Source organism: Balaenoptera physalus (assembly GCF_965194825.1).
Source record: "Balaenoptera physalus genome assembly, chromosome: 13".
Lineage (NCBI taxonomy): Eukaryota > Metazoa > Chordata > Mammalia > Artiodactyla > Balaenopteridae > Balaenoptera > Balaenoptera physalus.
Window position 1 is genome coordinate 897276 of NC_138892.1, and position 27214 is coordinate 924489.

At 48.3% G+C, this 27214-nt stretch overlaps 1 protein-coding gene and 1 long non-coding RNA gene across 10 annotated transcripts in view; one reads left to right on the forward strand and one right to left on the reverse strand.

Moving 5' to 3' along the window:
- The window catches only part of ZBED4 (zinc finger BED-type containing 4), a 28906-nt gene extending 5817 nt beyond the window's left edge, over positions 1 to 23089 (reverse strand). The window contains exons 1-3 of one of the 9 annotated variants that reach the window (XM_082421591.1): positions 22962 to 23089; positions 20930 to 21008; positions 11515 to 11658 (exon numbers count right to left, since the gene is read on the reverse strand). The gene's annotated coding sequence lies outside the window, so the exon portion shown is untranslated. Of the gene's footprint in view, positions 1 to 11514; positions 11715 to 20647; positions 20906 to 20929; positions 21009 to 22253; positions 22878 to 22961 lie in introns of those variants that run through there. The other 8 variants (XM_082421592.1, XM_082421594.1, XM_082421593.1 and 5 more) reach the window with 8 other exon arrangements.
- A 114-nt stretch (positions 23090 to 23203) lies between these two features.
- LOC309641544 overlaps positions 23204 to 27214 on the forward strand; it is an 800613-nt gene continuing 796602 nt past the window's right edge. The window contains exon 1 of the long non-coding RNA XR_014252681.1: positions 23204 to 23647. This is a non-coding gene — a long non-coding RNA (uncharacterized lncRNA). The remainder of the gene's footprint in view (positions 23648 to 27214) is intronic.

Consider the following 27214-nt stretch of genomic DNA (forward strand, 5'->3'; position numbering starts at 1 on the left):
CAACATGGATGGATCTAGAGATTATACTAAGTGAAGTAAGTCAGAAAGAAAAAGACAAATAACATATGATATCACTTATACGTGGAATCTAAAAAAATGATACAAATGAACTTATTTACAAAACAGAAATAGACTCTCAGACATAGAAAAAAAACTTATGGTTACCAAAGGGGAAGGGTAGGGGGGAGGGATAAATCAGGAATTTGGGAGTAACATATACACATTACTATATATCCAAAAAAGTGAGAAAAAGATGGTAAAGAGAAAATACCAAGACTTGGTAAGGTCCATCATTGTAATTTTAGCGCTTCTAATTAATAGGTATGTAAAGGTATCTTATTAACGGCCTTAACTGGCAATTTCCTAAATGACTGATGATGTTGAGCATTTTATGTGCATATTTGCCATTTGTTTCTCTCCGTTGGTGAAGCATCTGTTCACATGTTTTGCCCATGTTTTCACAGATTGTGTATTTTCTTAGAGTTCTTTACATGCCTGGAGAGAAGCCCTTTATCAGGTATATGATTCCAGTCTGTAGCTTGTCTTTTCATTCTCTTAACAGTATTTTCGGAAAAGAAATGCCCTTAATTTTAGTGAAGTCCAATTTACCAATCTGTTCTTTCATGGATTGTACTTTTGGGGTTGTATCTAAGAAAGATCTTCTCCTGTGTTTTCTAGAAGTTTTATATTTTATACTTAGTTAGATCTTTGAAAGATTCAAATTCATTGTTTTGCATATGAATATCTAACTGTTCAAACATCATTTGTGGAAAAGACCAACCTTCTCAACAAAAGGATGCCTTTGTAACTTTGCTGAAAATTAGTTGCATGTGAGTGCCTATGCCCATACGATTTGTCCACAAATGTTGGCAGCAAACTGTTTACGTATATAAACATGATATAAGTGTGTGTGTATATTGAGGAAATTGTACCCTTTAAATAAGTGCAGTTTATTGTATGTCAATTACACCTAATGTGAAAAAGTATGAAATATATATGTACACTGGTCTGTGCCCCCAGTTCCTGACACAGAGCTCCTAAAACCCTTGGGAGTTCCTGAGTGACAGGAACATCTCTTGTTCTAACGAGGTGACTCCTGGATGGAGGCCCGTGACCAGAAAGAGCCGCGGCCAGAAACTTGGAACTCTCAGCCACACCCCCACCCCCCAGGATGGGCTGGAGATTGAGTTAATACCGATCACGCCCACGTGATGAAACCGCTGTAGAATCCCAATGGTCCGGGGGTTAGGGGAACTGCTGGGCTAGTGAACACAACCACGTGTCGGGTGGGTGACGCACCCCAACTCCAGGAGGACAGAAGCCCCTGCACTCGGGACCCTCCCAGACCTCGCCCTGTGCATCTTCATGTGGCCGTTCGTCTGTGTCCCTTATCGTATCTTTTTCCTACAATAAACCAATAAATGTCAGTAAGGGTTCCCTGAGTTCTGTAAGCCGCCCTAGCGCTTTATTGTGGGAACCCAGACTTAAGCCGGTTGGTCAGAAATACAGGGGACAACTGCGGTCGGTGTCTGAATGGGAGTGGTCTTGTGGGACTGGGCCCTGAGCCGGGGGATCTGACGATGACTTCAGGCGGTGGTGTCAGAAGTGAACTGGGGGACAGCCAGCTGGTGCTGGAGAACGGTCAGTGTGGGACACAAGAGCACATATCGGTGGCCAGACGTGAAGCATTCTGGGAGCAGAGCATCAGAGGAAAGAAGACACAGGACACAGCCTACACAACCAATAAAGTTGTATTTTAAGAAAGGCAGGGATTGTCAGGTTGGGTAAAAAAGTAAGACTAACTATATGCTGCCTACAAAAAACACGTTAAAACATCAAGACACAAATAGGTTCAAAGCAAAAGGACAGAAAAGGTGCAGCACACTAACACCAGCCAGGAGCAAGCGGGCATGCCTAAGCTAGCACGCGATGAGGATGTGAGAACGACACAGCAGGATGACAGGGACATCACATAAAAGGACAAAGGGGTCAGTTCATCAGACACGCACACATCTACCAACAGATTTTCCAAATGCATGAAGCAAACCTGACAGACCTAAAGGGAGACTTGACCAACCAAAATTAGATGGGATTTCACACCCCCATTCAGTAGTTAACTGAACAAGTAGACAGAACAGCAGTAAAGATAACAGAAGACTTTAAATCACTATCATCAACTTGACCTAAATGACATTTATGGAACAGTCCAAACAACAACGGAATATCACTTGAAGGTGGACACAAAACATTCACCAAGACAGACTGTTCTCCGGACAGTAAAGCAAATCTCAGTAAATTTAAAAGAACTGAAATCAAACAAAGAATGGTCTCTGACAATAAGGGAACTGAATGAGAAATCAACATCAGAATGATATCTGGAAAAATCCTAAATATCTTCAAATAAATAACACTTCTATATGAAGCCGAGGGTTAAAGAAAAAAAAAATCACAAGGAAAAGTGAAGCAAATTTAATCCCAAAGCAAACAAAGGGAAGGAAACAATAGAAGATTTGAAATCACTGAAATTGGGGGTGTGGGAGAAGAGGCAGGGCAGAAAAAAAAAAAATCAATGAAACCTAACACCGGTTCTTTGGACAGATCAACAAAATTGGCAAACTTCTACAGACTGATTAAAGAAAAAAATGGTAAAGACATAAAATTACCAATAGCAGGAATGAAAGAGGGGATTTTCACCAAAGATCTTACAGATGCAAAAAGATAGTAAGGAAATAGATGAGTGACTTTATGATGGTAAATTCAGCAGCTTAGATGAAACGGGCAAATCCTGGAAAGACACACATTACAAAAACTCACCAAAGAGATAACCTGAACAGCCCTCTATCTATTTTAAGAGCTGAACTTGTAGTTAAAAACCTTCCCTTAAAGAAACTTCCAAGCCAAGATGGCTTCACTGGTGAATTTCAACAAACATTAAAGAAAAAAAAACTGGTGAAACACAAACTCTTCCAGAAAATAGAAGAAACACTTCCCAACTCTTTTTTTTATGAGGTAGTATTACCCTGACTCCAAAACCAGCAAAGACATAAGAAAAGAATCAGATTCATATCCCTATGATCATAGAAAAACCTTAAGAAAATGTAGCAAGTTCTTAAAAATTTAACAAATCAAATTCAGCACTACATTAAAGATAATACACCGTGAGTAAAAGGGGTTCATCACAAGCATGTCTGGTTTAACATTAAAAGATCAACCAATAGAATTCACCACATTGATGGAAAAAAAGGAGGAAAACCATAGAGTCATGTCATTAGGTGCAGAAAAACATTTAACATCATTTCTATTCCTATTCACGACAGAAACTCTCAGCAAGGCAGGAAGAGAGGAAAACTTCCTCAACCTTACAAGGACTTTTAGAAACACTCTACAGTTACCATCACACCGGGCAGGGAAAGCTCAGGAACAAGGCAAGGACCCCCCCCACCCCCGCCTCACACTTGTACCCAGTGTTGCACTGGGGGTCCAGGCAAGAGGCAGGTCAGGAAGGAAAGGTCACACTGCTTTAGTCACAGAAGACACAGTCATCTATGTAATAAAGGTTCTAAGGCCTCTACGAAGAAGTACTGGATTTCAGTACGTTTAGGAAGGTCACAGGCTCAAGGTCACTCTGCCTTGCTGCTCCTTCCCTTACGACCTCGGTGCCCGGATGTCTTCTCAGTCCTGGACAGCCTTGTCCCCATTCCTCTCTCTGGGTCTGGGAGAAACCAGCTCTTCTCCCTTCACGGCAAACATTACATTCCCCGGTGACTTTGACTCTCTCTGGAGATGCTCCTGGGGTAAGAACGTGGGGTGACGAGAATGGGAGAGCCAACAGTGACTGTTCACCGTGGGTTCAACCTGTGTTGTCTCATTTAAACCACATGAAAATCTTTCGAGGAAGATTCAGTTTGGTATTTCTCCTTTTACACAAGAGGACACTGAGGCTTTCTCAGTGTTTCTCACACTGAGGGTGAGAAACGCATCCAGGGCACACGGGTGGAAACAGGCCGCTGCTCGCATCCAAAGGTGAGCACTGGAAGCCCTGGGGGGCCAGAGCGGTGACGGGAGACAAGAGAGCAGGAAGAAGAAGAGACGTGGCTGTGAGGGCAGCGACGCGGATGGACCCGGAGACGGTCACACTAAGTGAGTGAGACAGACAGATACCACATGACATCACTTATATGTGGAATCTAAAATATGACACAAGTGAACTTATCTACAAAACAGACTCAGACTTGTGGCTGCCAAGGAGGAGGGGGGGTGGGGGGAGGGAAGGATTGGGAGTTTGGGATTAGCAGGTGCAAACTAGTGTCTATAGGATGGATGAACAACAAGGTCCTACTGTACAGCACAGGGAACTATATTCAATATGCTGTGATAAACCGCAACAGAAAAAAAACAAGAAAAAAAAAAAAGCAGTTCGGATCAAAGACTTCAGACCACAGACTTGAGAATCCCTACAAACCCCAAGCAAGATTTAAAGAAAAAGAAAAAAAAAGTGTTAAAAACAAGAGATAAAGCAGACAGATAAAAATTACAAGGGATGGAGGAACATATTTAAATACCACCAGTGGGATGAAATCAGCAAAATCCAGACTATGGGAAATTCTATAGGACGAACAACCCAGTTTCTTTAACACACAAATTATACTTGAATCCTGATCTGAATTAGCAAACTGTATAAGAACATTTTTTAGACTATGTGGGAAACTTGGATACTGAATTAACATTCGCTATTAAGTAATTCTTAGTTTATTAAAGCATAAAGATATTGTAGATAAAACGTTTCAAAGAATCCCATCTTTTCAAGATACTTACTGAAAAATATCCAGATGAAATATGATTTCTGGTACCTGCTTTAACATAACTAGGTGGGGTGAGGGATACAGATAAAACAAGAGCAGCCTTGAGTTGGTAATTGTTAAAGCCAGGTGATGAGTACACAGGTCATTACACTAGTATATATTACAACACTTCCATAGGAATTATTTTAAGAAAATATAACTAGACAGACTGCTGACTTTTCAAGAGAAGCAATGTAAACCAGGAGACAAAGGAATGGTATCTTCATAGTTTTGAAAAAAATAAAAGCCAAACCAGAATTTAATACTCAGCAAAAATATTCCTGCAGGAATTAACACGAAATAAAAACACTGTCAGACAAATCAAACACAGAATATGTCACCAGGTGACCTGTACTGAAGGAAATGCAAAAGTGTTCTTCAGGCAGAAATAATCCCACATGGAAATTCAGTGATGGACAGAAAACGACAAGAGTTAACAAAAACAATAATGGTGTGGGTAAAGAGTGAGGTGCTTGGTGTGCCCACTGTCACTGGGGTGCCTTTGTTTCTAGGCCCTTTCAATGGGGTTAAGTAAAAACCTTTAATACACACATACGCCTACATGCACATGCACAGGTGGATAAAAACCACATGTTCACGCTGACGCCTCCAACTTCAATCCAACATCCCAGGATCATCCGAGCCTCCCTGTTTCCATATCTGTAACTTCTTTCTCCAATTGTGAGAAATCTGGCTCCCACTAGCCTTAAAGGATTTGCTCATTTGCTCAATCCTACAATATTCAGAAAGTAGTTTCAGAACGCTAACCCACACCACCAAGGAAAAACAAACTTTTGAACAGAAATATTAGTTTATACATTTTTGTCTTTGGGCTTGAGGGTATATAAACAAGCACTGTGTCCGAGAGTTTCTTGGGTCAGTTTTTTCTCTTAAGTGTAGTTATTTTATTCACGTGAACTACAGTTAAGTTCATTGTTTCAGTTGGTAATACAGCACAGAACTAAAAGAGCAAAGCCACAATCTCATGGACGAGACCAACAAGAAGACAAGCCTGACAAGGTATTTCCTTAACTCCAAAATATAAGCCACCAGGACAAACCAAGAATATATACAAGGCCCATGTGGTATTAGATCTGTACAGGCAGAAAAAGAAAGCAGCCCTGGGCATGTGATTACTGATAATCCCAAAGTAGCCAACAGGTATTCACCGGAAGCCCGGAGGACCAAGCTGCTGAAACTGGGAGGAGCTTTCTGCACTCATCAGAGCGGGTGTATGTCAGGGGTCCAGGGTAAGGTCCAAAGAGGCTGGAGAAAAACCACCCAGCCCGTGCTTCCTCCAGGGCAAAGACCCATTTCAAAGAGGAACTGCTGGGAACAGACTATAAATTGAGCAGTTCAGGGACAAAAGAAACAGCAAAGGAAGGGCAGAGAAGGGAGGAGGAATCTCCTGACGCAAGCACTGCTCAGAGTGGTAGGTGAGGACCTCCGTAACCCAGTGGCTGCAGGAAAGCAAACGCAGTGCTAGGCAGCTGTCAGTATCAAACTGTTCACAGCTCTGGGGGTTAAGCAAAGGCCTGCAACAATCTGAGGAGCATTTATTTAAGAAAAACTGTGGGAGCTCGTAAGAACATTCCACTCCCATCCTTCCTTCCCCACAGGAACCACAGGACCACGGCAGCTGTGAAAAGCAGCGGCCTTGCAGCCACCAGAGGGGCAGACCGGGCCTGCGGCCCCTCAGAAAGTCCCACTGTGCAGCAATGCCACCACTTGACCTTTGTCACAGGTCCCTGGAAAAGACCTGCTCACAGAGCACGGTAGTTATTTGACCTGATTCAGAGCCTGTAGTGGGAAAAGCCCTCTCCCTGGGCTTCTGCTGAAAACAGTTGCACTTCTGTAACATCACAGTTGCCTAACCCTGCAACGCCAGTGGGGCAAACAAGAGCCTGGCCACAGGCTGAGAAGGAAGATGGGGGGACGAGATGTCTGCAGGGAGATATGAAAGGCTCTGACAGATTCCTGTAGCTGTAGAAGGACAAGCCCAGGAGAGACCTGAGGGGCCACCCCATCTCTCACATCTGGCTGACCTTGAAGCCCTGTGCAAGGAGAAGGTTAATGCTTGTCCCAACACACACACACACATGCACAGGCACAGGCACACGCACAGCTCTTGGCAAAGATGGCGGGCGCATGTGTTGGCAGCATTTAAGGAAATCATTCAGCTCAGTGGATTTCAGGAAATCACTGACACCAAGCTAACCAGGCAGAGACTGAAGTGTCCAAACACTACAAGGAGTACAGACTTTTCAGAATTAGTCCAGGAAGGTCACTAAAGGAACAAACAGGCAAAAACAAAACAACCCCCCAGCAGTAACAACAAATGATGTCCAGTTTTCCACAAAAACAAAAAAATTACAAGACGTGCAAAAAAAAAAAAGCAGGTAAGTATGGCCCATACATGGGGGAAAAATAAACCAAGAAACTGTTCCTGAGGGTGTCCAGAGGTTGGACTTACTAGACAAAGACTTTAAATCAGCTACTCTAATAAGTTGCAAGAACTAAAGGGAACCACATATAAAGAAACTACAGGAAAGCAGGACAATGTCTCACCAAGTAAGTATCAGTATAGAGAGAAAAATTATGAAAAAGAACCAATTATGAAATTAGAAATTATGGAGCTGAAATGCATAACTGTAATGAAAAATTCACTAGAGGGGCTTGGTAACCAGCAGAAGAAAGAATCAGCAAATCTGAAGGGAGGTCAACTAGATCAGCAAGACAGAAGATCAGTGAGGATAAAGACGACGTGAACAGTGCTGTTAACCAGCTTGAACTGGCAGATCTACACAGGGCTCCATCCGACAGCAGCACAGTACTTGCCCTTCTCAACCGCACACAACACATTCCACAGTACAGACCAGAGGCTGGGCCATAAAACAAGTATGAATAAATTTAAAAGAACTGAAATGATACAAATATATCCTTCAACCAGAATGAAGTTAACTTGCAAGACAGTAACAAAGGAAAATTTGAAAAATCAATAAATATTTGGAAATAATAACACATTTCTAAATAATAGGTCAAAAAGAAACTACAAGGGAAATTAGAAAGTATTTTCATCTGAATGAAAATAAAAACACAACAAACCAAAATACATGAGATGCAGCTAAATTGGTGCTCAGAGAGAAATTTATAGCTTTAAATACCTACATTAGAAAAGAAAAAGGTCTCAAATCAATAATGTAAACATTCACCTCCAGATAAAAAGAAAACAAAAGCAAACTAGAAAAAGAACAGACCAAACCAAGGCAGAAGAAAGGAAATAATAAAGATTAGAGTGGATGCTAATGAAATAGAAAACAGAAAAGTGATATAGAACTTCAATGAAACTGAAAGTTGGTTCTTTGAAAACACTGACAAAATTGACAAATCCCTAGCTAGATTAACCAAGAAAAAAAGTAGACATAGGTTGCAAAAACCTGGGAGCATTACCACTGCCCCCTCAGAAACTAAATGAGGGACTTCCCTGGCGGTCCAGTGGTTAAGACTTTGCCTTCCAATGCAGGGGGTGTGGGTTTGATCCCTGGACAGGGAGATAAGATCCCACATGGCTTACGGCCAAAAAACCGAAACATAAAACAGAAGCAATCTTGTAACAAATTCAATAAAGACTTTAAAAACGGTCCACATCAAAAAACCTTAAAAAAAAAAAAAAAAAGGAACTAAATGAAATATAAGAGAGGACTATGAACAACTGTCTACCAACAAATTCAACAACTTACATGAAATGGGAAAATTCCTAGAAAGGAACAAGTTAACTAAAGTGACTCAAGAAGTAACAGAAAATCAGAATAGACCTATAACAAGTAAAAGACATTGAATTAGTAACTTAAAATTTTCCCATGAAGAAAAATGTAGGCCCAGATGGCCTCACTGGTGAATTTTATCAAACATTTACAGAAGAAATGATATCAATACTCCATAAACTCTTTGAAAGAGGATAGAATACTTTCCAGTTTATTCTAAGAGATCAGTATCACCTGGGTACCAAAGCCAAAGACATAACAAGAAAACTACAGATATTCCTAGATACACAACGTAAAACATAAAAATGGAAGCCGCCACATTTTCAGTAGTAGATAAAGACTGCAGAATAGGAAGCACCATGAGTTAGGACAAGTTATCCTCAGCCATCTCTCCTCGAATGTTAAAAACTAGTATCAGGACTTCCCTGATGGTGCAGGGGTTAAGTATCCGCCTGCCAGTGCAGGGGACATGGGTTCAAGCCCTGGTCTGGGAAGATACCACATATCACGGAGCAACTAAGCCCCACGAGCCACAACTACTGAGCCCGCGAGCCACAACTACCGAGCCTGTGAGCCACAACTACTGAGCCTGCACTCTAGGGCCCGCAAGCCACAACTACTGAGCCCATGAGCCACAACTACCGAATCCCGTGCACCGCAACAAGAGAAGCCACCGTGATGAGAAGTACGTGCACCACAATGAAGAGTAGCCCCTGCTTGCCGCAACAAAGACCCAACGCAGCCAAAAATAAAATATAAATAAATAAATAAATTTATTTAAAAAACAAAACAAAACTGGTATCAGATAAAAATGAGTGTGGCAGACAGAGTAATCGGTCCTCAAAGAAGTTCACGTCCTAATCCTCAGATCTGTGACTGTGTTAGGTTACATAGCAAAGTAGGATTATTAATAAGGATGGTTACATAGCAAAGTAGGATTATTAATAAGGATGCAGATGGAATTAAGGTTACTGATCCAGGATAATAAGAAGATTATCCTGGATTATCTGGGTGGACCCAGTGTTATCACAAGGATCTTTAAAAGTGGAAAGAAGAGGCAGAAGAGAGACAGAGGAAAATATGACTTCACAAGGTCAGAGAGATGCAGTGTTGCTGGCTTTGAAGACAGAGGGAGGGGGCCCACATCCAAGGACACAAGCGGCCTCTAGAAAGTGTAAAAGGCAAGGAAACATTCACTGCTAGAGCCTCCAGAAAGAAAGGCAGCCTGCCAACATCTTGATTTAAGCTTAGTGAGACCCATCTCAGATTTCTGACCTCCAAATTTATGCTGTTTTCAACCACTAAGTTTGTGATAATTCGTTAAAGCAGCACTAGAAAACTAAAACAATAAGCAACAGAAAAGGATTAAGGTCAAATCCTACAAAAGGATAAGAGAAAAAAAAATAAAGACCAGAAAAACATCTCTATAGATAATGAAAGCACACCAGAAAAATATAAGCACAAATTAAATAAAAACTATAATTTATTTCAAAAGAATCTAAAGAGATTAAGAAAACAATACAAAAGAACAAAATAAATCAGGATAGAAAAACACTGAAATGAGGTAATGGATCCTAAGAAAATATTACAAATAAAAGTAAAATGTCATTTTATAAATTGCAAAGCATGAGGCTAGGAGAGAAAAAGGGGAAAGTTGGAGGGGGAAGAAAGAGAAAAGAGCTCTCTCCTTTCAGACAAGAGAATGAAGCCAGCAAAAAGGGGTGGTGGGTGGTGGCCGTGGGCTGTGTATACGGCCTCCCTGTAACCTGAAATCTTCAGCAAAATAAACACACATGCTCAAAACAGTAACAAAAAGTCAAATGCCATTTTAAGAATAAAGACTAAGTTAGAAGCAACATAAGAACAAATAAACCCCACAGATGATTTCTTAAGATAAGAGTTTAGAAAATAAAGGTTTTTAATGAAGAAGAAATAAGAGCTAAAAAAGACTCGGGAGAAACTGGCCAACTGAAAACACAGGCAAAGAAGATCCAACACATGTATAAGCAGAGCACCCCCCACAGAAAAGGGGGGGACAAAGCAAAAGAAGAGACTCCTGAACACTTTGAAACAGAAGCTGTGAAACCACGTACACTGAAAGAGCATACCATAAAGCTGAGAAAATCCATCCTTAACAATGAACACTGAGGTATATTCTAGCAAAATCACTAGACTTAAAAAAAAAGAAATGCCATTGAGGGGAAAACCAAGGTCACGTACAAGGGAAAGAAAATAAAATTGTCATGAGTTTGACAGCAATGTTTTATGCTATAAAACAATAGAATAACATATTTAAGATATCTGAGGAAAAAATACATGAGCCAAGCATTTTATATCCAGTCAACCTGGCTTTCAAGTATAAGGGACACAGAAAAACTACTATCAACATGCAAGAATTCAGGAAATATTTTTCCTTGAGTCCTTCCGGAGAAATCTACCAGAGAAAGAACCTCAACCAAAAAGTCTAGAGAAACACTGATGAAAGGACGGTGTGAGTGCTCAGTATATACTTCCTCGCAGGACTAAGACTGAGTGAGGGTCTCCGGGAGACAGCACAGTAGGCAATGGCTACCGCGCTTGCACGTAGAGCCCGAATCGCTGCAAAGAGGGATGGGAAGACAATGGGAAGTCTTAGGCAAAAAGCACCAACCTGTTTTCAGTAACGACACAGCCACTGTTACTCGGAGGCTGAGGTGTGTACGGTGAGAGTGAAGCAGAGGAGTGACCAGCGATAGCACAAGACTTTCACCTCCCATGTCCTTGAGAACCAGCATCCTCAGACAGAGACAGAGACCCAGGACAAGTAAGGTCAAATGCACATCCTACAGTCGGTGAGCAGGACACCTACCCCAGCTCTGCTCACTGCAAAGACCTAAAAACAGTGACCAACCCAATGGGAATGAGCTTACCTGACATCCAGACTATGGTTGTGAAACATCATTTCCCATTAAAGAAGACCAGGGCTTTTGAAGGAATGGCTGATTGCAGGTCTTGGGCAGGAAGAATACAAAATGAGCCTAGAACATTCTGGCATACCAGAGAGCAAGGAACCTCTGAGAGAGAAGAATTGTGTCAGAAGGATCTAGGCGCCAACTTGTAAGGGCTCCCACTGTCCAAAAAAATGAGATAATTTGAACGTAAATAAGGATCATCATAATAATGCATTAAAACACATCAAATATGTTAAATCTCTGAGTGCATAACACCGAAATAAAATGCTCCGTTGGTCACCTTTGGAGGATGATAGGAAACTGATAAAGAGAAAGAAGCAAGCATTTTTCTTCAGTTTCCTACATAAACTACAGCACCAGATAACCGTGGAGGAGCTAAGGACAGGGTCCTCTTACTCCAAGCCCAGCTCATGAACAAAGACGCAGTAACTGAGCCGGAACGTCCCTGTCCCATAACTTCTTACCGATTAAAGCCTGCAGGTCTGTGTATCGCTGGCTGCCAACAGCAAAGACAGCGAGAGCCTCACACACAAGGTCCTTCCTAAGGGAGCAACACAGCAGCCAGGAAGGAGGCGGGACCTCATCAGGCCTTAGATCCACCGCCAATTTAAAGGAACCAAGAGCAGGGAAACACATTAAACCACACCTGAGGGCCATGGCCGGCAAAATCCAGACTGAGAAACATGAGTCCAGCCACCTGGCTTCTTCCACACCAAACTCCCACGGGAGGCGGGGGTGCCCTGTAGGTAAGGGACTGAAACGTCACGTGAAAAACAGGCAACACTTAACTACTGCTTAAAGACGTGCAATCCCATCATAAAACTACGAAGAAAGGGAAGTATTTGCCATCAAAGGGAGGGATGTGGCTGGGATAGGGCACGTGGAAGGATTCCAGGGAGGGCAAAATTTTCTCTCTTGACCCAAGGGATGGTTACAAAAGTGTCCACCTTATCATAACCCATCAAGCTATTAATTTATGCAGTTTGTCTCTGTGCTATATTTATTTTTATTTTAGGCTGTGTCGGGTCTTAGTTGTGGCACGCGTGATCTTTGTTGAGGTATGCAGGATCTTTTTCGTTGCAGCACACGGGCTTCTCTCTAGTTGTGGCGCGCAGGCTCCAGGGTGCGTGGGCTCTGTAGCTTGCGGCACGCAGGCTCTCTAGTTGAGGCGCACGAGCTCAGCAGTTGCCCCGCGGCATGTCAGATCTTAGTTCCCTGACCAGGGATCGAACCTGAGTCCCCTGCATTGTAAGGCGGATTCTTTACCACTGGACCATCAGGAAAGTCCCTCTGTGCTATATACTTTAAGGTAAAAAGGTTTTTTTTTTTTTTGCAAACTTTTTTTTTTTTTTTGATGGACATAGTGGTTCTTTTTTATTTATTTATTTATTTATTTATTTATTTATTTATTTATTTATTTATTTATTTATTTATTTATTTATTTATTTATTTATTTATTTATTTATGGCTGTGTTGGGTCTTCGTTTCTGTGCGAGGGCTTTCTCTACTTGCGGCGAGCGGGGGCCACTTTTCATCGCGGTGCGCGGGCCTCTCACTGTCACGGCCTCTCCCATTGCGGAGCACAGGCTCCAGATGCGCAGGCTCAGTAGTTGTGGCTCAAGGGCCCAGTTGCCCCGCGGCATGTGGGATCTTCCCAGACCAGGGCTCGAACCCGTGTCCCCTGCATTAGCAGGCAGATTCTCAACCACTGCGCCACCAGGGAAGCCCTAAGGTAAAAAGGTTTTTAAAAACCTCATGAGGGGCACCCCTGGTGGCACAGTGGTTAAGAAGCCACCTGCCAATGCAGGAGACACGGGTTCGAGCCCTGGTCCAGGAAGACCCCACATGCTGCGGAGCAACTACGCCCACGCACCACAACTACCGAGCCTGCGCTCTAGAGCCTGCGAGCCACAACTACTGAAGCCCGCGCGCCTAGAGCCCGTGCTCTGCCACGAGAGAAGCCACCGCAATGAGAAGCCCATGCACCGCAACAAAGAGTAGCAGCCAAAAATAAATAAATAAATAAATTTATTAAAAAAAAAAAGATAGAAAGGATTTTAAAAACCTCATGAGGGGCTTCCCTGGTGGCGCAGTGGTTAAGAATCCGCCTGCCAATGCAGGGGACACGGGTTCAAGCCCTAGTCCGGGAAGATCCCACATGCCGTGGAGCAACTAAGCCCGCGTGCCACAACTACTGAAGCCCGTGTGCCTAGAGCCCGTGCTCTGCTACAAGAGAAGCCACTGCAATGAGAAGCCAGCGCACCGCAACGAAGAGTAGGCCCCGCTCGCCACAACTAGAGAAAGCCCACACACAGCAACGAAGACCCAACACAGCCTATTTTCTCCAACTTTAAAAAAACACACACCCAAAAAAACACCTCATGAAACTATCGTGCCACGGGCAAGGACCACCCCAGCAAGAGGGAGGCCCTGCCCCACTGCCCTCGGCACAGACGGGAGGGTCAGGCAGGCCCTGGGTGTAAACACACCCACACATGTGAACGTGCATCTGGAACGTGGTCATCAGGAGAGACTTTCACCTTCTATTTTATATATTTCTCTACTCCTGGACTAGTTTTGTACATATTATTTCAAAATCATAGATAACAAAGATGTTTCTTTTTCTTTTCTTATTTTTTTTGGCCACACCGCGCAGCATGGGGTATCTTAATTCCCCGACCAGGGATGGAACCAGGGCCCGCTGCATTGGAAGCATGCAGTCTTAACCACTGGACTGCCAGGGAAGTCCCTGTTGTTTCTATTTTAGGAAAAATGCTGTCATTTGCTCTAGCAGCTTACTACTAAAGAAAATAATTTTTCTACTATTTTAGCACCAAATTTTTAAAAAGACAAAAAAGCACGTTAGCTTTAGTTTTCAAACCACAAAAGGATTATGTTGCTGAGGCATTTTTGATAATTTTCTATGTGTGTGAATAAAAATTTGGTTTTTGCCACCTATCCTAAAACTTTGGAGGCTACTCTGGCCTTGAAAGGCGAGGGCTACCTATTCACCGTGCATCTGGATGGCATCTGGAACCAGCCGTTCCGTGGTTCTGCTTCTATTCTCCAGCAAATCAGATTTAGTCTAAAATAAAATCAATCAGCATGAATATTAAATAGGGCGATCAATGACAATAAGGGAAATGGTCCTTCTAAAACAAATCCAGTCAGTTTCCTTGTTGTGGACGCTGCCCGCAGCCCCTGGCCCCCCCAGGGCAGAGGGTGCCCTGTCTCACTCGGCCCCGCCCATCTCTTGACAGCTAGAGGACCGCTCTGAAGCACCGAGGAGATTAAGAAAATACAGGTACACTCGAACAGTGAGCACGGCGATCCTAAATTATAAGCAGAGACTAGAGGGAGAGGAGGATGAGCGGTAGAAAGGAGGCATCCAAAACGCACATTTTCTGAAACTCACTTTACATTTTTTAGTTTCAAAGCCGAAAACACCTAAAAGTAAAAGTAGCTAATCAGAGGATCCTTTCCATGGGCTAGAAAAAAACAAAATGTACGGAAAATTCTCAATTTCAGGCATGTGTTCTGACTTAGAGAATATATGGTTATTTTTTATTTTAAGAATTAAAGAAACTGTGTTCCAAACTACTGTACTGCAGAAGTAAGTGTCAGCATGAATTCCCATGGGCAGCGTTTCCCAGTTCTCACCCTGCAGAGGCCGGCCGGGCTCCGTGACTTACAACTTTCACTCAATGCCCTCATCTGCTTTGATACCAGACATATCCAACTTAGTAAAGTATATTTTTCCATTTTTCACGTTGAAGTTGAAGCACATTAAAGGAAACTACTTCAAGTCTCACCAGATCAGACTGGAAAGACCCCAAACCTTGGTAGCACCTCTCGGTGAGGCTGAGAGGAGTGCTGATGGAGAGCAAGGCGGGACGGCACCTTTGCAGGGGAATCTGGAAACACCTTCCAAATTACATTCACCCAGGGACCCAGCAATCCCACTGCCAGGCACAGACCCCAGAGACGGCCTCATCAAATACAAAACAACACCTGCCCAAGGTCAGTCACTGCAGTTCACAGCCAGACTGGAAAACCACTCGAACACCCACCAGTAAGGACTGATACATACACAGGCTGTTGAATAAAAACCAAGACACGTAGCATAAATAGTATTTGTTACGTTTTATGAAAGGCAGGAGGGAAAACAAGGGAAGTTACAAATATATGTGCGTGTGCTTATTTTTGCAGGATAAAGTAGAAATAGAAATAAAAATGGTTGCCTATAGGGGCTTCCCTGGTGGCGCGGTGGTTAAGAATCCGCCTGCCAATGCAGGGGACACGGGTTCGAGCCCTGGCCCGGGAAGATCCCACATGCCGCGGAGCAACTAAGCCCGTGTGCCACAACTACTGAGCCTGCGCTCTAGAGCCTGCGAGCCACAGCTACTGAGCCCGTGTGCCACAACTACTGAAGCCTATGCACCTAGAGCCTGTGCTCCGTAACAAGAGAAGCCACCGCAATGAGAAGCCCGCGCACCACAACGAAGAGTACCCCCGCTTGCCACAACTAGAGAAAGCCTGTGCGCATCAACTAAGACCCAACACAGCCAAAAAATAATAATAATAAAAAATAAAATAAAAAAAGGTTGCCTATAAAGTTGCCTATAAAAAGTGAGATTTCTGATCGTATCTTTTATATAATGTTGACTTTTGAGCCATGTGATTATCTGTACATTAAAATTTAGAAAATTCCAAATCTGAAACAAATAGACCTAATTGTGTATCAAATGAGCAACCATAACGCAGACAAAGAATGTTCACCAAGGGGCTTTAACACACAGGACTTTATTCATCTAAAGCACAATATGTACTAAAGACAAAAAGAGCTTAAAAACAAAAAAAAACTTAAATTTTGCTAAGTGATTTCATTAGCAGTAGTAACATAATACTGTCATTTTACCCATTTTTTGTGTACTTTAGCATAAAACAAATAAGTAATTATGCCAATGGCATCAAGGAATCATAATTTTCTACTCAATGCCTTGTGGTGACCTAAATGGGAAGGAAATCCAAAAGAGGGGATATATGTATACCTATAGCTGATTCACTTTGCTGTACAGTAGAAACTAACACAATATTGTAAAGCAACTGTACTCCAATAAAAATTAATAAAAAAGAAGAAGAATCAAAATTTTCAGGATAAGAAAAAGACAGAGGGACCTTCCTTGGTGGCGCAGCGGTTAAGAATCCGCCTGCTAACGCAGGGCACATGGGTTTGATCCCTGGTCTGGGAAGATCCCACATGCCGTGGAGCAACTAAGCCCGTGAGCCACAACTACTGAAGCCTGCGCACCTAGAGCCCGTGCTCCACATCAAAAGAAGCCACGGCAATGAAAAACCCGCGAACTGCAACGAAGAGTAGCCCCTGTTCGCCACAACTAGAGAAAGCCCGCGTGCAGCAGCAAAGACCCAATGCAGTCAAAAATAAATTAATTAATAAAAAAAAAAAGAAAAAAAAGTTTTTTAAAAATCAAAGAAATTAAGTAAAACTATGTAATTTTAAATCTGCATTGAAAATATCAGTATAACTCTTGATGTTTTAAAAATACATTTCCTAGCTCTGTGCACCAGACCAACACTTAAAGCTGCAATACACAAACACAACAAACAGATCTAACACCTAGATCTTGGTTTCTAAATACCTTCTGCACTGAAGGGAACCAAAGCGCTCTGCAGAAGGAGCTGACTGCAGCTCTGGCAAAGGACCGGAAGGTGGCAGAAGGGAAGCGCTGCCAGGGTGACGCCAAAGCAGCACCCGGAGCTTCGCCGGGGCCCCCGACGGGTCAGTCACAGCCATCCGAACACCAAGAAAACAGAACCAGAGGACTTTAATAGATTACAATGTAACAAATAAATGAAAACCCGTTAGTCAGCACTGATACTCAAGGAAGAAAAAGGACAAATAAAAACATTTGCCACAATGCAGGTGAATATTACAGCCACTGCTCCCCAGAAAGAGGTAATACAGGGAGAGAATTCAGCATTTTTCCTGTCTTCCTTGAATGTAATGGACGAGGGAAACACAGATGAAACACAGAAAGAAAGAACAACAGCCCTACAAAGTGGGTGTCAGTCCCAAAAGGACAGCCTCTGAGGGCGGCAAGCAGGAAGCCCAGCAGCACCGGCGTGAAGACGCGCAGGTCCCAGGCTGGTGGCATCCGAGGATGGGAAGCAGCTGTGGACACCGAGGGCCAACTGTGACTTACCCTCGGGTTTCCGACTATGCGGAGGGTGGCGCCCCTAACCGCCTGCTGTGTTGTTCAAGGGGCAACTGTAGACGACCAAGAAGGAAAATGGCAAACAAACCCAGAACATGGGACATTCGCAAGACAACTGGCCTAGTCTCCTCAAAAAGTCAGTGTCATGGAAAAAAATGGGGGCAGGTTATTGTTCCAGAATAAAAAAGGCTAAAGAGACAGACTCAGTGCAATGACCTGGACTAGATTCTGGTTTGGAACAAACAAGCTAATTAAACGCAAGTAGGGAAATCTGACTGCGGCTTGGCCACTGAATGTTATGAGGGATTATCGTTCATTTCCTTCACAGCTGTACTGCTGGTGAGAGAGAACATCCCTTTGCCTTTTCTTTTTCTTTTTCTTTTTTTGGGGGGCCACGCTCTGCAGCATGCGGGATCTTAGTTCCCTGACCAGGGACTGAACCCAGGCCACGGCAATGGAAGTGTTGAAGCGCCAAGACCTAACCACTGGACCACCAGGGAATTCCTCCCTTTACCTTTCCTTAGAAGAAAAGGACACTGAGAGGTGAAGTGATATCTGCAATCTCCTTAGAGAAAGTCTGGAAGCACCAGACAGGCGAAGGTGGCAGCCATGGCCATGTCGTGACGAGCGCTCCATCTTGGGGCAGGTCGGAGAGCGCCACGGACTGTTCTTCCAACTCTCCACAACACAGCCTTTAAAGCACAGAAGCACATCTGCTTTCAACTCAAAGTCCACGTGCTCCCCAAGAGCTGCCAGGTACACCGAGGGCATCAGGGCCGCCGCCGGCACCCCTGCCTCGCTCACCCTTGGACGTGGCAGTCTCTCCACCAAGGCTATAAATTAAGATCTGGTCCACGTCTGAGAGTAACTGTAGCACTTTCTGAGGGTGGAGAACCGTGACTCACATATTCCAGCGGTGGCAGCAGCGTCAACTGCCTCCCATGCGGAAGCGCCAGCACCCACTCACACGGAGACACCACCACCCAGGCCTGGCCAAGCTGCGGCGGAGGACGCAGACTAAGAGCCAGAGCCCACTGCAAAGGGGTGAACTCAGAAGCCCAGAACCGGAGCCACTTGCACGAGATCCGGTCAGGAAACCCGATAAGGCCACCCTGGAAACAAAGCACATCCCAGAGCAGGCAAACAGATTCCGTGCGGGTCGGCTGGTCCCCGTTCTACCCCTGAAGCGTTCTGGGTCACAGACCGGGGCTATCTGGGTTGTTCCGCTCTGTCTTTCTGAGGGTCCCTTTACCCAACACCAGCACCTTCTCCCCCGGGGTACAGGGCAGTCCCACCAGTGACAGGTTTGAAATTGCTGCCGTGGCTGGAAGCTGCTGGAGGAGTGTTTAGAGTCCTTTTACTTCCGGGATGTGGCACACGGCCTGCGGCAGAGTAACCGGAGCTCTCACCAAACAGCACACAGCTCCCTCCGCTGCTGCCTCTGTGGCACGAGGGCCACAACGTAAGGCTCAGTTAGCCGTGGCCTTGGATGAAAACGCAGCCCCTTGGTTTACATCTGTTGGGGGGGTGAGGCAAGACAGAGCAGGTGCAGGCCGCCCAGATCAAAGAGCCATCGCACAGAGCACCCGGGTGGGTCAGCGGGGGACACCCCAGCCCAGCCCAGCATCGGTGGTTTCTACGACACAGACTTTGCGGGGGGGGAACGGGCGGGGCCCGGCTGCTGGAAGGCCTTCACCTGAATGCGAGCGGAAACCAAGCAGAGCGGGCACCTGATCACGGCTGGGAAGGGGGCTTTACGACAGGACATGGGCTCAGGCGGAGGGGCCAGCCTCTCCCCCACACCGCTGCTTCTTACTCAGGGCCTCCACTCCATCACCCGCAGACCCTGCAGGGCGGGGCTCAAAGGTCCTCTCCGCCTGAGAGAGGTCTGCCCGGAGCGCGCTTCTCCCACGGCCGTCACCCCGCCCTCGCCTGCCTGCGCTCCTCTTGGAGTAGCCCTCTCTGGGTTGAGTCCGTCCCACCAGCACTATGTTAAGTTCTCCTACGGCAGGGCCTTCTTCTAAAACCCACCGTTGCCCCCAGCAGGCAGAACAGCGCCAGGTGCAGAGTAGAGAGGCGAGAAAACCTCATGCAGAGTCAGGCACCTCTGTCTCTCCTGGTCCCCTCTACCTCAGAAATAGGGGGCATGAGAAGAAAAGACTTTATTTTATTCCTAACAATGCCTTCCAGGATTTGAACTACCAAAAGCACACATCAAACAATTAGCTAGGAAGTGATCTGAACTATTCCAGAACAATGCAAAGTCAGGCAATGACAAGTAGGGTAAGGAAGAGGGCAGGAAAGCCAGGGGTGTGGAAAGGGCCGAACACCTGGAAGCTGACTGACAAGAACTCTGCTGTCATCCAGACACGGAAGGGAGGCCCAACCGAGAGGCTGCAGGATGGTCAGGCCTAGAGGCAAACTGCGCCTTTTATGCTAAGCTCACTCAAACACAAAACGTAAATACGAATGATGGTTCCTACAGCTTACGTCAAGTCCTGAGATTTAAATAGCACCTGAAGGGCTTCCCTGGTGGCGCAGTGGTGGAGAGTCTGCCTGCCGGTGCAGGGGACACGGGTTCGAACCCTGGTCTGGGAGGATCCCACATGCCGTAGCGTAGCGGCTGGGCCCGTGAGCCACAACTACTGAGCCTGCGCGTCTGGAGCCTGTGCTCCGCAACAAGAGAGGCCGCGATAGTGAGAGGCCCGCACACCGCGATGAAGAGTGGCCCCCGCTCGCCGCAAGTAGAGAAAGCCCTCGCACAGAAACGAAGACCCAACACAGCCATAAATAATAAAATAAATAAATAAATAAATAGCATTCCCTTAAAAAAAATAATAATAAATAAATAGCACCTTAAATATCCAACAGTAACTAGAAGAATGACAGTCGCTGTCTCTCAGTCGCAGGCCTTGTGCAGAGAAGCTCAGAAGGAAACAGAATGCTGGTGAGGGAGAGTCGGGGGGCCCCCAACCAACCATCAGAGGCTCCTCACTGTGCTCCAGAGTCGCTCACCTGCCCCCCTCCCCTCGCCAGGCAGTCCTCACACTGAAGGAGGAGATCAGACCAGAGTTCAGATGAAGGAGTTGAAGCCAGGCAGAGAGAAACACAAACACAGAGTGAAGGACAGCACTGACCACCATCACTGCTCTTCATGCTGCAACAGCTCCACTGCCCAGTTCTGGTCACTCTCCAAATTCTACGCCGGACAGGGATCTGAAATACAGGTACACACGTTTCCTTCACTACGTAAATACCGCATCGTCTCCTTTGCGCAGGCACAGAATTCAGTCAGTGACCCTAATAATTCACTTAAAACCTTTCCCAGTGCGTTAGGAACATTCTTTGCACAGCTTGAGCCACTCACAAGCCTCCTCCTCTGTGTGGTGACACTGAAAAACAGGGCAGAGTTTTCAGGTCCAAAGACATCAGGAATTAACCAGAACAGTGGAGGGGGAAGGGGTGTCAAGTAAACACCTGTGAAGTGGACTCAAGTCTGAGCTTTCTTCCAAGATAGGAGATTACCTTCTTGAAGAGTCATAGACTCTCTCTTAGGTTTTCTAGATCTTTTCCCGAGAAAATGTAAATCATGATGAGCAGATATAATCTGTTTAAGGATTACAGGAAGTGTGCATCCCTGCATGGACAGCCCATTGGAAAACCCTGAGTACGGTTTCCTCCCACAAGATAACTTTGTATGGAAATTAATTCATAATTGAAATTTGGCTTATTCAGAGCACTTTCTAAAAACTCCAACTAAATCCTTCATCGTCTCCTAATTTTATCACCATGATATAGAGAAAACATCAAAAATTAATATAAAAAGTCACAAGGACGCGCCATTATCATACTGGTGCGTTATCATACTGGTCTCATGAAAATCTAAAGTGGATTTTTCAAAATTATGAACTTGATCTTAAAGCTGGAAGAAAAAAAAAAAAACCTATGGACTGATCTGATCAGAGTTAACTTCAAAGCAAATAACTTCCCTTTTTTATGAACATGAGAATGCCAACAGAAGTTTCTCCTGATGGCTCGGCTTGGCAGAGACTTGCTTCCAGAGAGGTGCATGTATTTGTCTACTTAAAGTCACCCAAAATACAAGGAGAGTCTAGGGGGCTGGCAATTCTCTTAAGCAACAGGGATGGTGTGGGTCACAGAAAAAACACAAAAGAAGATACACAAATGACTCCACCTTTACTTCGGTCTAGAAAAACAACCGCAATTGGAAAAAACACCTGAAATTATGCTTTGCAATTTGATTCATATTTTCACTACTTAAACTTGAATGGTCCTACCCAGAAACACGTACAATAACTAAAAAGCATCAGAAGCATGTAGTAATAAGGAAGGTCTCATCTGCTTCCTAAGACATACGTAAATAAGGCCCCTGGTTGCCTCTTCCTGGAAGTACACCGAAAATAAAATACTGTATCTAGAGGAAAATCCTAAACACGTAACTTGTAAGGCGATTCGCTGTGGTGGCGGAGGGCAAAGGACTTCAGGAAAGACGCCCAAAGAGCACCTGTCTGCTGCTGCGCGGAGCTGCCCGGCCGCCGGCCGGCGCCCCCCACCCCAGCACCGGGCTTCCCCGACGACTGCGGCGCCCGGTCCCGCCCCGCACGCACAGGCGCCCGCGTGGTCAGCCCGTAAACTTCACACCGGCCGGGCACTTCTGCCCCCGCGCTCTCCCGAGCCCCTGGGCCCGCGCCCCGTCTATCCCATCCCCGCGGCTGCGGCCGGGCCGGGTGTCCGCACCAACTTTCCACCACTTCAGGTGTTTCCTCCACCAAACCCTGCAGCCCGGAACACGCGCCCCGGGTGCGACCGTCCGCGGGCCCACCGCGCGCCAGCTGTCAGCCGGGCCGGGGGCCGGGGGCGCGGGCCCGGCGTTCGGGCACCGTGGTCGAGTCGAGCGGCCCGGGCGGGGTCCCGGCGACAGGAGGCCGCGCCCCCGCCCCCCAACCCCCGGCCCCGCGCAGGCGACATCGCGGCGACCCCGGCCGCGGCCCCGGCCCGGCTCCCCGACCCTTGCGACCTCCGGCCCCCAGCCGGACCCCCGGACCCGACCCCCGCGACCCCGGCCCCGGCCCGACGGCGCGCCAAGACGGCCGGGCCCGGGTCGCGAGCTCGCGGATGAGGCAGAGTTGGCGCCGGCCGCACACTCACCGCGGACGCCGGGCGTGGGGCGGCTCCCGCCCGGCAGCGGACAACGGCCGCGCAGGCGGACTCACTCCCATTCATTAGCCGCGGCTTTGTCTGCCCCCGCGCCCCTCCCGCCGCCGCCGCCGCCGCCACCGCCCGCCCGCCCGCGACGCCGCCGGACGCTGCACCCCTCCCAGGGCCCCGCGCGGCGCGGGGCGGGGAAGGTGGGGCGGGGCCAGCGCGCGCAGGCGCAGTGCCCATATGCCCGTCCCTCCCTGGGGCCCGGCCGGTCCGGCCGCTCCAGGGGCCGAGGCGTTGCTGACGGGGCAGGCGCAGTCCCGCCGCTCGAGGGGCCAAGGCGCTGCTGACTGCGCAGGCGCAGTCCCGCCCCCTGGCCGGTGCGGGTCGATCACGCAGGCGCAATCCCATCCCCGGGCCCGTGCGGGCCGACCGCGCAGGCGCAGTTCCAGCGCGCCGGCCCCCGCCCCCGGTTCGGGCCACCCGGGCTGGTGCGGGGTCGAGTCGTCGGCGGGGTGGGTTGCCGCGGTGTTGCTGGTGGATCGGCCGTTGGCGGCCGACCGGACGCATACGTGCCGGGGCGCCGAGGGCTGCGGCGTGACGGGCGCCCGGTTCTGCCTGTAGGTGCGCGCAGGTGCCGGCAGGTGCGCGGGGCGCGGCCCCCAGAGCGGCCGGCCGCGGAGCCTCGGGAGGTGAGAGGGTGGGAGCCCACCTGTGCGGGAGCCCTAAGCTCGGCTTACCCCGGAACAGCGCCGAGCGTCCTTCCCGTAGAGGGGCTCCGAAGGGCTCTGCGCGACGTGCTGGGTGCACTTAAGCCTTTAAGTCTAAGGCGATAAGGTGCTGCCATGCGCGGCCTCGTTCGCCGGAGAACAGGGATTAAAACTTAACCCCTGTGGGGGCCGGGGGAACAGAGCCCCTTCCTCTGAAGTGGCCGGCTCCGGAGAGGCCTCGGGCCGGCGGGCTGGGGCTTCCGAGCAGCCGCTCGGGAGAAGCCCAGCGCAGCAGGTGCTGAGCACACGGAACTCGGGCTCGCTTTCGGTATTTGTAAGATCCGGACATTTCACGTATAGTTTCCTAATACAAATTTATGCGCAGACCAAATAAATTCTGCAGAGTGATTTTGGCCCAGAGGCCCCTCCTTTGTCACCCTGTTTTAGACTACAGCTTATTTTGTATGAAAACGAGACAAATATGTTCATTTCCTAAGTCTTAATGTAATGATTAGGAAGTCTTTCTTTCAGCAATTATTGGCCTAGTTCAGAGGGGTGAGTCGGGCGTGTAAGGGGCCCTTCTCCCCAGAGCCCTTCTTCCCTCGCCACCCTCCCGTGGCCTCCATGACGACCCCCCCGTGGCTCCCCTCCCCACCCTCCCGCGGCCTCCGCGACCACCACCGCTCCCAACTCTGGCTGCCTCCTTGGCCACTGGTCGCACTCCAGCCTCAGGGACCTGACTTCTGTGCCTGAGCCAGACAGGGGAGAACTTAGGACCTCTCACACCCTCTCTAATTTACTTATTTATTACCAAATCTCAGTGGCAGCAGGGTTTTGCTCTTTTGTTCTCACCGCTGGCGCTGCCTGCTGGGTGCTGCTTGGCCCAGGGCAGTGGTGGATGTTTGTTGTAAAGCTCAGGGGGCAGCTAACTATGGCCACAGTCCAAATCCTGCCGCCACCTGTTTTGGTTCGGACTCCGAGCTAAGAATGTTTTCTCAGTTTTTAATGGCTGGGGAAAAAAAAATAATATTTCATGACATGAAAATTCTGTGAAATGCAAATGTCGGTGTCCTCACTGGAGGTTTCCTGGAGCACAGGCGTGCCCACCCATTCATGGACCACCTACAGCTGCTTTTGCCATGCAGGCCACGTTGAGGAGCTGCAGTAGAGACCCTATGACTGGCAAAGCTAGCAATATTTGCTTTCCAGCCCTTTACAGAAAAAGTTGCCAACTCCTGCTCTAGTTGAACGAGCAGCCTCTTACCCGGTTTCCCCCCTGGTCATTCCTCCACTGACTCTATCAAGGGGGTCCCTGTCTTAGAGTCAAAGCCAGAGTTCTTACCGCCATGGTGGCTAGGCCCACACTGCCTGACTCCTGCTGCCCTGGCCCTGCCCGGCCCTCGTTGACTGCTCCAGCCACACGGTCCTCTTCTGGGTCCCACCTCAGGGACTTTGCACTGGCCGTTTCCCCGGCTGGAAGGCTCCTCCCCAGATGTCTGCCCATCTCACCCCTTACCTCTTCAGATCTTTGCCCACACGTCACTGTCCTGGTGCGGGGGGCTCCCCCTGGTCTTTCCCTATAAAGCAGTGCCCCACCCGGCCTCATTCTTCTCTGACATTGACTTGTTCATGGTCAGCCTCCCTGAGTAGAATGAACGCTCCAGGAGAGCAGGGCCTTCTCTTCCCTTGCGATGTACGATGCCCAGTGCTGAGAGGAGGGAGCACTTCCTGAGTCTTGGTGGGATGGGTTGGTTGAGACCCCGCCATTGCCCGGCACTGCTCTGATGTGGACATAAAAGATTCTCCTGGCAGAATGGCTACAGCTCGTCCCCGAGGGACTCACCAGCTCCACCCTCTGTCCATCCACGTGTACCTTTCACATCCTGCAGGTCGGTCAGGTGTGGCCTGCTCTGACCTCACCTAGGAAGGATTTTTGTTCTATACCCAGGGTGGCCATATAACTTAATGCCCAGATGGGGCACCGTGGGCATGAACTGGGGCGCTACACTCATGAGACTGGCACCAGCATAAACTGGACTGTTCCAGTGAGTCAGGACGCCGTGTGGCCTTGTCAACAGCTGCGGGGCATTCATGTACCAAATCCTGGATGAGCACTTTCTGTGTGCCCAAGATGCTGGATCTTATTTTTAATATAAACGGAACAAAAGTGTGACCTCCTGGGTTTTATCCAAGTTCTGAGCACAGACTTGGAGCCCCAGGCAGGAGGAAGGGGTTTGTGCCCTGCCTGGTACCGGGCGCTATGTGTACTCCACGCTCAGGCAACATGGGGAATGAAGAGTGACCGACCACCTGCTCTGAGGTCACTGAGGCCACCGAGGCAGAGGGCTGACCTGCCGCACCCTCGGTGGCCCAGATGGCTCTCTGTCCATGCGGGCCGCACTGTGGTCCTTGGAGGGGGTTCACCCCATGCGCAGCTTCCCAGTCACGTGACCTTGGGCACGTTTCTCAAATGTGAACTGAGATTGCAAGCCCAGCTCGGGGGCCGCGAGGTTGATGGTGTCACGTGTGGAAGCAGCTGGGCCCCCTGGCCCTGGTGACCGCATCCAGGGTCCTGAGGGCCAGGCCTGAAGTGAGGGCGGCGGCACCATGGAGCGCCGTGGTTTGGGGGTGGACACCCTGTCTCCTGCTGCGGGTGCCGTGGGCAGCCCTGCAGCTGAGAACTCGGAGTCCGTGGTTACCTCCTCCTGGAGTGCGGGGCTTAGTGGTTCCGGGACCGGGAAAGGGGTCCGCCTCTGCTGTCCTCAGCACACGTCCCTGCCTTTCCTTCAGGGCAGCAAGAATGTGTGTGTGCGTGTGTGTGTGCGCGCGCGCGTGTGCGTGTGTGTGCGCTTGCGTGCGTGTTTGTGTGCGTGCGCGTGCGTGTGTGTGCGCGCGCAGGAGGGGGACTGCTCTGCCAGCAGGCCACGTGGGGAAGACCCCAGGTGGGTCCAGGTGGAAGGGAAGCCGTCAGGCTGCAGGCGGGGGCTCCAGGGCGCCGAGCACCTACCAGGCCCTCACCACGTTGTCCCCGTTGTCCGTGGGACCCCCCCACCCCACACAGAAGGCAGTGTCATTGCTCATGGCAGGGAAGAGGCCCCCGAGCTGGAGGGGGTGAGGGCTTCCCCGAGGTCACAGCGCCGGCAGGGGCGGAGCTGGTTCACACGAGGTCTGGGGCACCATCATGGGGCCCCAGCAGGAGGTTCCGAGGCGTCTCCCTGAAGTTGGTGTGGAATCGGGGCGGCGGGAACGGAACAGCCCCGGCCACGGGCGAGCTCGCGAGTTTGTCCGCGGTCTCGGGTGTGACTCTGGGTCCAGGCGGGCAGGGGCTTGGGAACCCCTGCAAGGACCACCCGCGCCACGCAGGCATCAGCGGGGTCCCCTGGGGGCCCTCCACAAGGCTCTTCTGAACTGAACCCCTGAGTCATTCTGCAGCACTGACCCCAGCTCCTCACCTGGGGGCGGGCCCTTCAAGGCCAGGCTTGGCCCTCCCCGCCCTGCGCCCACCCCAGGCCTCCCGGGAGCTGGGGCATTTGCGGGTTGGAAGGAAGG